The sequence below is a fragment of the Odocoileus virginianus genome, chromosome 6 (genome assembly GCF_023699985.2).
Source record: "Odocoileus virginianus isolate 20LAN1187 ecotype Illinois chromosome 6, Ovbor_1.2, whole genome shotgun sequence".
Lineage (NCBI taxonomy): Eukaryota > Metazoa > Chordata > Mammalia > Artiodactyla > Cervidae > Odocoileus > Odocoileus virginianus.
Window position 1 is genome coordinate 22,653,761 of NC_069679.1, and position 13,396 is coordinate 22,667,156.

General features: G+C 37.5%; 1 pseudogene; it reads right to left on the reverse strand.

Annotated features, from left to right (window-relative positions):
- Nucleotides 1-9,613: 9,613 nt before the first annotated feature.
- LOC110148590 (phosphatidylinositol N-acetylglucosaminyltransferase subunit P pseudogene) lies at nucleotides 9,614-10,106 on the reverse strand (annotated as a pseudogene).
- Between the last annotated feature and the right edge of the window lie 3,290 nt (nucleotides 10,107-13,396).

Here is a 13,396-nt window from a genome sequence, read left to right on the forward strand (position 1 = left end):
AGGCCTAATCATAGCATAGAGAAGCGACTTTTGGAAGGTACATTACCAAGCAATTAGGACCCATTTAATAAATTACCCCTTATAGAACACTTTGAACCCTAGTGGTCTGAAGAGGTTAATGCACCTCCCACAACTCAGTGCTACTCACTTTCCAGGGGTAACTTCAAGGCCATGGTTAATCCAAATCGTCTTCTTATCAATGGCCTCTTACTCTTGAGTCACTTCTGTAGCCTGGCCTCAGTAAGGCCACACACTTGCATTCCCCCTGTGCATTTCACACGCTTCGCTTTCTCCCAGCTGAATCCATTGGGCGGAGTATTCACAAGGCCAAATGACTTTGTGCTGCATGCTAACTTCCTTTGGCTTTCATGCTTCTTATTTGGAGTCTTTCTGTTTTTCTTATTTATAGAGTTTTAACTTCTGGGTTTAGTTTAAATGTTACGTCTGATGTAATATAGTTTCCTCTAAAATTGTTGAGTAGCAACCACATTTTAAATGAATCCAATACACAAAATTAGGTTTCAGGATATTATTAAATTTGGAAAAAACCCACAGTAGATATGTATTTGTACACTGGAATCTTAGCATGGTTAGATACTAAAAAACATTTAAAATGTAACTGTAAGGGAGAAAAAGCTTAGTTTGATGCTAGAATATAATTAGACCCATTGGATTTTAATTTTTAAAATAAATTCAACTTGAGTTTTGGAGTTGAAAATGCTGATGAAACACTGAGTACTTTTATGTAAAAAGATAGCCAAGGGATGGAATTGGAATAGATAGAAAGTTCCTAATATATGTTCATAATGGCTGACTTTGCTTTAACATATCACTGGTTTGCTGAATGATATTCCTGTAAATTATGATAAAAATCATCATGCTTTCTAACACATTTATTGAATATTTACTCTATCCAAGGCTCTACTGAAAGCTACAGGACATGAATAAGCCATGACCTATGACTTTAAGAAGTTGATGATTGTCTTGTAGAGTTCAGATGTAGGTATGTGGAAAAAGAACCACAGTGAGTAGAAGATTACAATACACATCAAGATTGTGTGCACCTGGGAGTTTCTAAGGGAATTCAAAGAATGGAGAAGAGTCTCTATTCAGAAAGGCCTGATGGAGAATGTGGAGTTTGCTCAAGCTTATGATAAGAAAGCTATCACAGGAAATGGCTAGAATAGATTTTGAAATCATACAGTCAGTATCTTGGTTCATCTTCAAAATCAGACCAATCTTTGAAACTAGTGGGTTTTAATCAAAGCTGGCTTTATAGGAGGAGTATAATGTATGCTCTACTGTTTTAAAACAGTTAGCATGTTCCTGTGTGTGTTTGTATGATTGAGACCATTTATAGTAAGGCTACACTTGTTAGAAATAAAGTACCCATGTAGATTAACAAAATAACATTGTAGAAGTGATCTCAGTTGAAAACAGAAAAATGAAATTCAATAAAGTCTGTGTCAGCCTTTCAAAAAATAAAATGAAATGCTCCAACATTGAGAAATAATTAAGGTTGCCTTTAGTTGTTATGTCTGTGAATGTATTTTGTAGGCTAAGTTAGGGAGGCAGCTTTTCAACATGAAAGCAGACATTTTTTGGAATATTCTACTTTGCTTTACCTTTACTGTTGTCAGTTGCTAAGTTGTGTCTGACTCTTGTGAGCCCAAGAACTGTAGCCCACCAGGCTCCTCTGTCCATGGGATTTCCCAGGCAAGAATACTGGAGTGGATTGCCATTTCCTTCTCCAGGGGATCTTCCTGACCCAGGGATCAAATCCTTGTATCCTGCATTGACAGGTGGCTTCTTTACCACTGAGCCACCAAAAAAACCCTTACATTGACTATATACAGAAAAAAGAAATAAGAGAAAACACATTTTCAGTCAAATACTGTAATATAATATGGAAAGAATTGACTGTTGTCAATCTGATAATCAGGATGTATTTTCAAAGTTTTTTTTAAAGCCAATATAACTATAAAATGACAAATATCCTTTTCCAGGATATTTAGTGATTCACTGAATGAGTCATACCTTTTGAAAAGTCTCTGCTTGTTTTATCATAATTTGGAAGTTTTCCATATTATAGACTGTGTCTTCTTACATGCCCATAAGAGACAAAGACTATGTTTGTAAATCTAGGTTCCATGTGAATCTATACTATTATTGTAACATGGGTTTATATGATCTGAAATTCTCTTATGTTTGCTCTGAATAACTTCTTATCCAAATTTTTTTTAAAAAGTTGTCCGGAGATGAGACAGTCTCTACCATGTTATAATCGCAAAGATTTTTGGAAAGACCTTAGGATTGTGTAGCACGTTAGATGTGGTACACCATTGGGTATGACTTTCCTTGTTGTGTCTTGAAAGCTACCTCTCCTTCCACAGCAGAATTGCAAATTAGAAGTGAACTATTATATTTTGTGGTAAATAAACATTTGAAAAACTGGAGTCCAACTCTTAGGTGTGTTGGTGAGATTATAATGCTTTCCATTCGTACCTAGAAGCACCTTAATTTGATCATTTACTCCATAAGCAAAGCATTACCGTGTACATTATTCCCTCTTGTTTTTGCATCTTGCATTATTCACACTAACACCAAAGCAGATTTATTAATACCAGCCTGCAAATGGCTTTATTCCTCATACTCTGAGAATTTACATCCTGGAATAAACAACACTTATGGAGCAATAAATGTAGCACAAAGTGGAAAAAATCACATTGTCTGTTGTATTTTTTCCTTCTGGCATTTTAAGTGCATTCAGATTATTGATCAGCAAAACTTACTGAATGACCACTGTGTTTGGGTACTGCATCCCAAGATACAGAACTCTGAGAGGAGTTCTTGTCTTGAAAGAATGCAGAGACTAACTGGAAAAGGGAAACACATGGGAAACACCAGCAAACATAATAGTACTCTATAAGCACATAATAAATAGTTTAGTGTAAACTATTCATGGTGTAGACATGAAAGTGAAGAGAAAGTGAAAGTCTCTCAGTTGTGTCCAACTCTTTGCCACCCCATGAACTATATAATCCATGGAATTCTCCAGGCCAGAATACTGGAGTGGGTAGCCATTCCCATCTCCAGGGAATCTTCCCAGCACAGGGGTCAAACCCAGGTCTCCCGCATTACAGGCGGATTCTTTATCAGCTGAGCCAGCAGGGAAGCCCAAGAATACTAGAATAGGTAGCCTATCCCTTCTCCAGGGGATCTTCCCAACTGGGGAATCGAACCGGGGTCTCCTGAATTGCAGGTGGAGTCTTTACCAGCTGAGCTACCAGGGGAAGCCCCTGGTGTAGACATGCACTATGCAATATGCAACCACTAGATACATAGAGCTATTGAGCATTTGAAATGAGGTTATTGTTAGCTAAGCTATAGAAACAACCTAAGTACCCATCGATGGATGAATGGATAAAGTAGATGTGATATATACATACGCACATATAGAAGTATTACTCAGCCATAAAAAATAATGAACTCTTACCATTTGTGACAATGTGAATGAAACTTGAGGGTGTTATGCTAAGTGAAATAAGTCAGGAGGAGAAAGACACATATCATATGGTTTCACTTACATGTAGAATATAAAAAACAAGCAAGCAAAAAATCAAACAAAAATCAAAATAAATAAACAAACCAGGTCAAACAAAAGCAAACACCTAGATACAGAGAACAGGGTAGTGGTTACCAGACAGAAAGGAGTGGGAGGCTGAGGAGGGTGAAATGGGTAAAGGAGATCATCTGTACAGTAATGAATGGAAACTGAATTTTTGGTGATAAACATGTTGTAGTGTATAAAGAAGTAGAAATATAATGTACACATGAAATTTATATAATATTATAAACCTGTTACCTCAATAATAAATAAATTAAAAAAAATACGGTTGTTGTGAATTGAAAGTGCTTTAATTATAAAGTATACACTGAATTTAGAAGACATAGTATGATAAAGGGAATGTAGATATCTTGTGGATAATTTTAAAAATATTGATTACATGTTCAAACAGTACTTTAGATACATTGGATTAGATAAAATATTATTAAAATTAATTTCTTTTTTTAAACTGACCATATAAAATTTAAGATTATAGATGTGATCCACCTTATGTTTCCATTGGAGAGCGCTGCTGTAAACTTCAAAGAATGGACTCAGCAGCAGCAGCAAGTGCTTAAAAAATCTGAAAAACCAGAAAGAACAGGTGAAATCTCTGCTAAGTCTGTAAGGATACACACATAGGTTTTGAATCAGAAACTGAGAGAAGAGTAAGTGTTTCCTGGGAAAGGAGAATGAAGTAAATGAACAGATGTGGGAGGGTTGGAAACCAAAACTTTATTTTGGGTAATGGTGTAGCACGTTTTGTTATCTTATAAGGGGTGACAAGTTCTGAGCATGTAATCTACCAGTAAACACAGATGCCAATTACTGAGTGCTTAGAATACGAAGTTTACATATATAAATTTTCATTTAGATGTCAGAACTAGCATATAATGCACATTTTATCATATTCATTTTCCAGAAGAAGAGGCTAAGGTTTGGGTTGGCTTAGTGAATGTCATAAAACCAGGAAAGAATTGACCTTAGTGTGTTTGACCTCAAATCTGTAGTAGAGGCAGATTACCATGAAGTTTTACTGTTTTGGGTCCTACATGCATAAGTATCTCTTCCCTGGGATATGCTCAAGGAATGTATTCCCATAGTCATGTGCTTTCGGAAAGTTTGCCAAATTAAGCGATTTTCACCATAATCAGCTATGACTGCTATGTTAGGATTCTGACTTCCCCTCAGTTATGCCCTCCTCCATGTGAGGCAGTTTTGGATCAGCATTTTGGAGGATCTGGCTAAAGAGAGAGTTCAGTTGACTATATAATTGGTTTAGGTTTAGGGAGTTATTTATGTGTTTCACAGTTGCTTTTATGTGTAGTCAGGGTTTTTCTCACCCTTTCAGAGTAGGAATTGCTACCCTGAGTTCTCTTACTGTCCACTCCACCAGTTCACCTGGGATCTTGACCAAGGTATAAAGTCAGAGGTCAAATTGTAATATTAACTTGTCTAATGATACCAGGACTTCCCAGGTGGGCGCTAATGGTAAAGAACCTGCCAGCCAATGCAGGAGATGTAAGAGATGCTGGTTTGATCCCCAGGTTGGGAAGATCTGCTGGAATGGGAAATGGTAAACTGCTCCAGTATTCTTGCCTGGAAAACCCCATGGACCAAGGAGCCTGGCAGGCTACAGTCCCTGGGGTCACAAAGAGTCAGACATGACCGAGCGACTAAGCACTCACACACACACACCAGAGGATGTAGGTCGTGGAAGAAAAAGAGGAAAACCTTGAATATAAACAGCCAAAACTAGTTTGTGGGATATCCTTCCAATCACTAGATATGTAAAATCACAAGTGGAGAGTTCAGTTCTCATTGAAATCTAGTCAAAATGAAATATACTACTTGATTAAGCAGCTTCTGCAATTACAAAATAAGGCACATTCATTTTTCTTTTTGATGTGAATCATGCAAAATCATGGTCTTCCCTGGTGACTCAGATGGTAAAGAACCTGCCTGCAGTGCAGGAGACCCGGGTTCAATCCCTGGGTCAGGAATATCTTCTGGAGAAGGGAATGGAAACCCACTTCAGTATTCTTGCCTGGAGAATTTCATGGACAGAGAAGCTTGGTGGTCTATAGTCCATGGGGTCACAAAGAGTCAGACATAACTGAGTGACTAAAACTTTTACTTTCATGCAAAACAGCATTTAAGAATTCTTATGTTTTTAGACACAAATCAGTAATAGGACTCTGAGCAATGAGTATGACCATATGGTCTCACCTGTTTTTACATCCTAACGTATAGGATTTTGTTTTAGCTCATTTTTGACATGATGGAGTCTAGTGACCCCAGAAGATGAAACATACCAAAACTGCCATTGACAGAGCAAAATGAACTGAAGCTTTCCTAAACTGCTACCAATAAAAAACAATATCTGATAATCATACTATATGAAAGAAAGAACTTTCTTGCTCTTCAATGAAAAAAAGAAGTATGCAGCCCAAAAGTAGTATCTTAGAGATATCAGACAGTTAGTGAATAGAACCATTATGTAATTTTTCTGAGTTTTGTGATGTTTGTGGTACTTAGTGGCATTCAGTCTTTGTAATTTGTCATAATTTCATTCTTATCTTACGGAAAGATTCATTTTGAGGACCTAAGATAGCATTGGCAATTTTTTCTTGCATATATTAGTATCTTCCCAAATTATATATGTGGTATCTTCCCAAATTATATATGTATCAGGTGTTATAAGATGTGAAGTCATCCTTGAACTGTACTGTATAGCTTCACAGGCATTATTGTGGGTTCTGGAGAAGCATACACAGACTATGTAAAGGTCACAAAACCTTAAAGAATTTGTTATTGGTTCTTGCAACTTCCCTTTGCAAAACAGTGGGTCAGTGAGCTCTCCATTATGCAACTAGAAAAAGTAGAGCACAGATGGATACTGCATTGGGTATCCCTAATTCCACAAATGAGGCTGATCATCATGTTCATCTTATCATGAAGTGATCAGACTGCCTCCAACAATATAGCAATGCAGAGACAAGATGGTGACTAACAAGAAAGACATACGTACATATAGACAGACTGAGTGAAGGAGGGTGGGAAGAGGTGAAGAGGTGAAGGAAATAAATGAACTTTTATTAAGGGCCTGACTCTATGACAAATAAAGAAGAACCTACGATGCATTCCATTCTTACTGCCTGATTTAATGACTTTGTCAGACCTGTCTGGGCTGCTCATGATCCAACGAGGAATGAGTGTAAAGAAAGAGGGCTCTGGAGTCACTCTCATTTCAGATAGATATATCGTGAAAACAAAAATTTACACATTATATCCAATGACACTGTAAATATTTTCCTTGAGAGTACAAATACCTCCTAATCTGATGCAGGTTTGTAAAGCAGTTCTTTTTTTTACTCATTTAAGAAAGCATCTTTTTTTTTTTCCCATTTATTTCTATTAGTTGGAGGCTAATTACTTTACATCATTGCAGTGGTTTTTGTCATACATTGAAATGAATCAGCCATGGATTTACATGTATTCCCCATCCCGGTCCCCCCTCCCACCTCCCTCTCCACCCGATCCCTCTGGGTCTTCCCAGTGCACCAGGCCCGAGCACTTGTCTCATGCATCCAACCTGGGCTGGTGATCTGTTTCACCCTAGATAATATACATGTCTCGATGCTGTTCTCTTGAATCATCCCACCCTCGCCTTCTCCCAGAGTCAAGTCTGTTCTATACATCTGAGTCTCTTTTTTTGTTTTGCATATAGGGTTATCGTTACCATCTTTCTAAATTCCATATATATGTGTTAGTATACTGTATTGGTCTTTATCTTTCTGGCTTACTTCGCTCTGTATAATGGGCTCCAGTTTCATCCATCTCATTAGAACTGATTCAAATGAATTTTTTTTAATGGCTGAGTAATATTCCATGGTGTATATATACCACAGCTTCCTCATCCATTCATCTGCTGATGGGCATCTAGGTTGCTTCCATGTCCTGGCTATTATAAACAGCGCTGCGATGAACATTGGGGTGCACGTGTCTCTTTCAGATCTGGTTTCCTCGGTGTGTATGCCCAGAAGTGGGATTGCTGGGTCATATGGCAGTTCTATTTCCAGCTTTTTAAGAAATCTGCACACTGTTTTCCATAGTGGCTGTACTAATTTGCATTCCCACCAACAGTGTAAGAGGCTTCCCTTTTCTCCACACCCTCTTAACTTAGATTTAGAAATGTGCACCTTGCTGATCACTATTATGTGAAACAATAGTTTTGATTAATGTTTCTTGAATCTTTTTCATATGTATTTCTGAATTTAACATTGAACACTCACAAGATACAAAATGATTATTTAAGACTCCCAACTAGATTTCTTAGGAATTGGGAATACATGCCTTTCAGGTACAGTCTATGATTATTTTTATATGCAGGGTCACACTATTTTTTGTGACTTTTACATCCAGAGACTGATCGGACTATCTGCTCAGTGCCATCTTGAGTATGAAGGACCTCACAACAAACACTGTGAATGGATGTTCCTAATCTTGAAAAAGTATTTTCCATGTGGTTTTATCCTGTATCTATACAAAGTAGATATAAAATATATCACCCTCTGCCCATTCTCTGCTTCTTAATGTGGTTTTCTTTGGAACACATCCTGAAATTGCATTTCCCGTATTGTGGGCGAGGTGCTTTCAAATATTGTTTGATGACCTCATTACATCAAATATCATCAAAGGCTCTCAGATCATGCTACTCTTTGAAATAGTAGAGAGAATTGGGCTCCACAATGCAAACCATTTTGAATGACTGAACTTACAAACAGGTAAGAACTGTTTAAGTATGAGAAATTTGCAATCCATGGATGCTTGGATCTGTAATAGGGAAGAACCTTTGCATTCTATTACAAGTTAATCACTAAAAGAATGTTGCCTGTAAATTTAAATTAGACATAATGGCCCATCTCTGGGAATCTTGCCTCCCAGGTAATAAGCTTAAGCTAAAATAACCATTGTTTAGTCACAGGAAACAGCTTGGCCAGGCCCACATGTGAATGACTGAAGGAAGGAAGAAATTGACACATCCCATCTGGAGTCTGGCTGGAACCAGGTCTTTACCCTCTCTGCTCTTAGGATAAAATAAGCCTGAATTCTAACTTGGAGAAGATGGTTCTTTGGGACACAGTTCACCATCTTCTCAGTCTGCTGGCTTTCTGGATAAAGACTTTACTCTTTGCTCCAACAACTCTTTTCTCAGTTATCCGTCTGTTGCGCCCTGAGCAGTACAAGCTTGAACTTAGTAACAGACCCTGTCATGTTTGTTTCTTTGTAAGCTTCTGTTGCCTTCACTGTGAGGAGTCTGTCCTATGTGGCGTGAAGACACAACACACACAGGAGAGGGCCATGCCAGCTTCCATTGAGGGTGTTATCCTACAAGCATCTTTACAGACAGTGCCTGAGGCAGAATTGGCCCCTGATGACTTCAGGTGTAATAAATATCCCCCAAAAATAATCACGCAGTCAGGCCAAAATATTAACCTTGAAACCAATGTTACATATTTTCATAGCAGAGTGTATTTCTGACATTGCAATGAAATTTAAAGAGGAAAATAATTTCCAAAACCTCCCTGGTGGCGCTAGTGGTCAAGAACCTGCCTGCCAGTGCAGGAGAGGTAAGAGACGGGAGTTCTATCCTTGGGAGTGGGAAGATCCCCTGGAGGGAGGGCATGGCAACCCACTTCCATATCCTTGCCTAGAGAACCTGTGCACAGAGGAGCCTGGCGGGTTACAGTCCATAGGGTCACAAAGAGTTGGACACGACTGAAGCAGCTTAGCACAGCATGGCCCAAATAAAGCAATGACAAAACAGAAATAGAGTCACAGATAATAAACTTACGGTTACCAAGGGGAGACGGAGGTGATCAACCGGGAGACTGGGGTTCACATATGCTAAGAACCTGTTATATAGCACAGAGACTTGTTCTTCTTTTTTTTTTATTAGTATGGTCAAAACCTTTATGCCAAAAATTTATAATACATGTTTGGTATTAGTCCACATACAATTAAGTTTTTGGTGTAAAGTTATTTGGCTTCAAGAAAGAACATTTGGTTTACTTCGCTAATAGGAATATCTCTTAGTGCTGAGATGGCCTCTTCTTGGTCTTTCTTGCGCTGTTGATTTTTGGCATAGTTATCTGTGATATTATGAATGGAGTCGAGTGGAGAGGTACTCATCATGTTTATTCCAAATAGGAGGACGTAACCGATGACTGTGGTAATGAGGAGATACAGAGGCAGAGCAACGGCCCAATACTTTCGAGGCCAGTAAGTTAAGCCTAAGGAGTTTAGCCAAGATTCAGGAATAAAAGCCCACACAAGATACAGTATGAAACCAAATTGGGAGCTTAAGAAAAGAACAAAGCCATAAATCACTCTTTCTGGCAATGGCGACGGTGAATTTTCCACCATTTTCCCCGTGGCTTTAGATATTCTTGGGTCCTCCAAGTGCTGACTCCCCCCACGGCATGTTCGGCCACCTCAGGGCCGAGGCCAGCACACAGTCTCTGTCATGACCCGTATGGGAAAATAATCTAAAAAAGAGTGGTTATATGTACAAAACTGATTCACTTTCCTGTACGGCAGAAACTAACACACATTGTAAATCAACTATACTCCAATAAAAATTAATTTAAAAAATCCTATTGTATAAGCACAGTTTCTGGTAGAGTTCTTTTTGCTAACTTAGGGGCACCTCCACAAAATTATAATGAGTTTCATCAATTTGAACTCTCTGCATGGAAAAGTTTAATCCAGACATTCAAATGCCTTGATATCCGGGAGCATTATCCTGTAATAATTATTAATGATACTTGCAGTGCAAGAATTTGGGCTGATCTAGAGCAGTGAAAGTTGTCCAAAAGTCCAATTTCAGTGCAGTGAGCTGAAGTCATCCAAGACATCACTACTATGGTATAGTTAGCTTCTTAAAGTCATTTGTTGCCACGGAAGATCCTGAAAAATTATATTCCAGTAACTTTTGTTTACTGGCATCTGAAAGTGCTGGCATTAGAGAGTAATATGGATAGTTACAAAATTAAATATGAGTACCTAGTTTTTCATAAAGATTTCAAATCATTGTGTTTCCACCCCAGTACTTGTTGGAGGTTTGAACACTAGCTAAAAAGAATCACTTATTATTTATTTATATAAATGCCTTCTGTGGAAATGTAAATATTTTCAATTTTTCATTGTCTATTTTGTACCAAGAATGGAAACTTTAAATAAGTTTCAGCTAGAAATGATTACGCTTTGTTACATGACAGCTCACTATGGATTATTCACTGATTAAAGCTCTCTGCCCTGAAGTGCCTGATCCCCTTCTATTCTGCATGCCTCAGAACTGCTCACAGAAACCCTGGCTTAGAGGTGTGGCTCTTCCCCATTCCCGAGAGTTTTACAAGTAGTTGTATAATTACTGTACTTAACAGATACTTATTTAATGTATAAAAGGGAGAGAGAGAGTCTTAAAAAGATCCATTAATTAGTATATATGATCATATTAACTATATAAACCATTCTTAAGAATATGTTAAATTAATTTGTAAGTTTACGGCCAGTTTTAGCTCCTGTTCAGTTCTCATGTTTGTATCTCTGCCCTCCACCCTCAGTAGAAACTGAGGCCATGCTGGTATAATAACCAGTAAATGGTTCTATGTATAAGGAAGAAAGAAATGAATTTGTTAGCACATGACTTCTTGGCATGTTGCTAAACTTTCATTTTCATTTCTTGTTAAAATTGCCAAATAATCAGTTCAAATCCTCTTAATTTTGACTTGACTGTCTGACAATTATGAGCAACTTTAGTGATCTGCGTATTGAAATATTAAAAAAATAAGCAATACCAGCTACTTCCAGGTTTATAATCTTGTGTTTGCCATTTATTTGTGATTGATGCTTTCAGAGCTTAAACCAGACTCTCCTCCCTTGGAACTAGTTTACTCTTTATTTTCTGTTTTGAAGAGAAGGGATTTAAGTGCAATGGGTTTGTTTGGACTTTAGAAAGAGTTGATCTTATCAACCTTGGGGGGTCATTTGCTTTTGAACTCCAGGCATCAAATAAAGGTGGACCTATTGATCAGATGATTTCAAGTCATGACTGGGGACTCCCAGGAAGTAATTTATTTTAGCAAACTGGCGAGCATAAAATAATAATAGTTTGGGATCAAAATTCATAGTTTATTTTAAAATGGTAGAATTCTGAAGACTTGATTTTAACTTAAAACATTTCTTCAATGATTTGTTCATTGTTAATGTTCAGAAAATATTAACCATTACAGTCAATCCTTTTTTTTCTTTACTCATCTTTTAGAATGATTTTGCTTGTTATGACTCAGATAGGAATTTCTTTCCCATGAGCAAGTTATTATAGATTAATCTAAAGTAAATCTTATTCCATTTAAATTTTTTCCACTTAAGATCTTCTGTTGGGCTTGCAGTTCTTTCTATTTTGGTGCTCACAGCTATTTACTTTCTCCATGAGAGAATTAATTTGGACATTTCATCTAGCACTGGTCCCAACCCTATTCCTACAGAACCCCACTGTCCCCAATTTAATGATGCTTTACTAATAGTGGCTTATTATTTATAGTCCATCAGTCAAACTGAGAATAACCTTAATGTGACAGAATCTTACCAATGTCTCTATTCATTTTTGTTTCCAAAAGAAATCCTGGAAAATTGAAGAAGCTGCTTATAGCAATATATTAAATCGTCTTCATGGCGTGTTTTGGAGAGAAAATGGCATACTTGTGCCATTTTTATTTGCTTAGTATAAAATTATGCTGCTTGTAATGAAGTCCTAAAAATAAGTCCTCATCTGGTAGAATGAAGAGGGGAGGATTGGAATATGGAGAGCCTGACCTATTTTCAGGCTTCCCTGGTGGTTCCAGTGGTAAAGAATCTGCCTACAATGTGGGAGACCCAGGTTTGATCCCTGGGTCAGGGCCTATCTTCATCACCTTTGGGCTATCAAACCTTTCTTGCCTTAGTCATCTAAAGACCACCTTCCTTTTCACCCAAGTTTTTAAAAACTGGGGGTGAAACAGTAATTCAACTGTATGACATAGTGAGAATAGCATGAAATAATAGATATAAGTAAGTTTGGATAATTGAAATAACTTACATGCAATTTTTTTTTAACAGAAAGATGACTTTGACAATACACTCATTGGAGGATATACATTTTAGGAAGCACTTTATAGTATTTAGTATTTTGCCTGCTTTTTGTGATATTAATGGCATATACATACAATGGAGTATGTGGTGTGTCCATGTTTCATTTGTAAAGTAAGAATATCTTAAAGAAATATTTTATTAAACAATGTATTGCTGTTAACATTTTATTTTAAGCTTCAGAGTGCAAAGTTCCAAGTCGTTGAGGGAGTTTTCATAGCAAAGGTAGGACAGGACTGAGGAACCAACACAACAGCAGCAGGCTCATCCAGGAAGAAGTCTCAGGCACCCACTTATGCTCCCTTAGCGACTCTCTGGCCCTTTAGTGCTTTCAATTTTCCCTCCTCCTCTAACTCAAGTGCCATGACCTTGCAATAAATGAGGGCTTTTTCTATGTTGAAAACGTGTTGACTTGACTCTCCTATTTGTAATATTTAAATTTTTGACTACTTAATCTGAAATCATAATCTGCCAACAAAGGTCCGTCTAGTCAAGGCTACGGTTTTTCCAGTGGTCATGTATGGATGTGAAAGTTGGACTGTGAAGAAAGTTGAGCACTGAAAAATTGATGCTTTTGAACTGTGGTGTTGGAGAAGA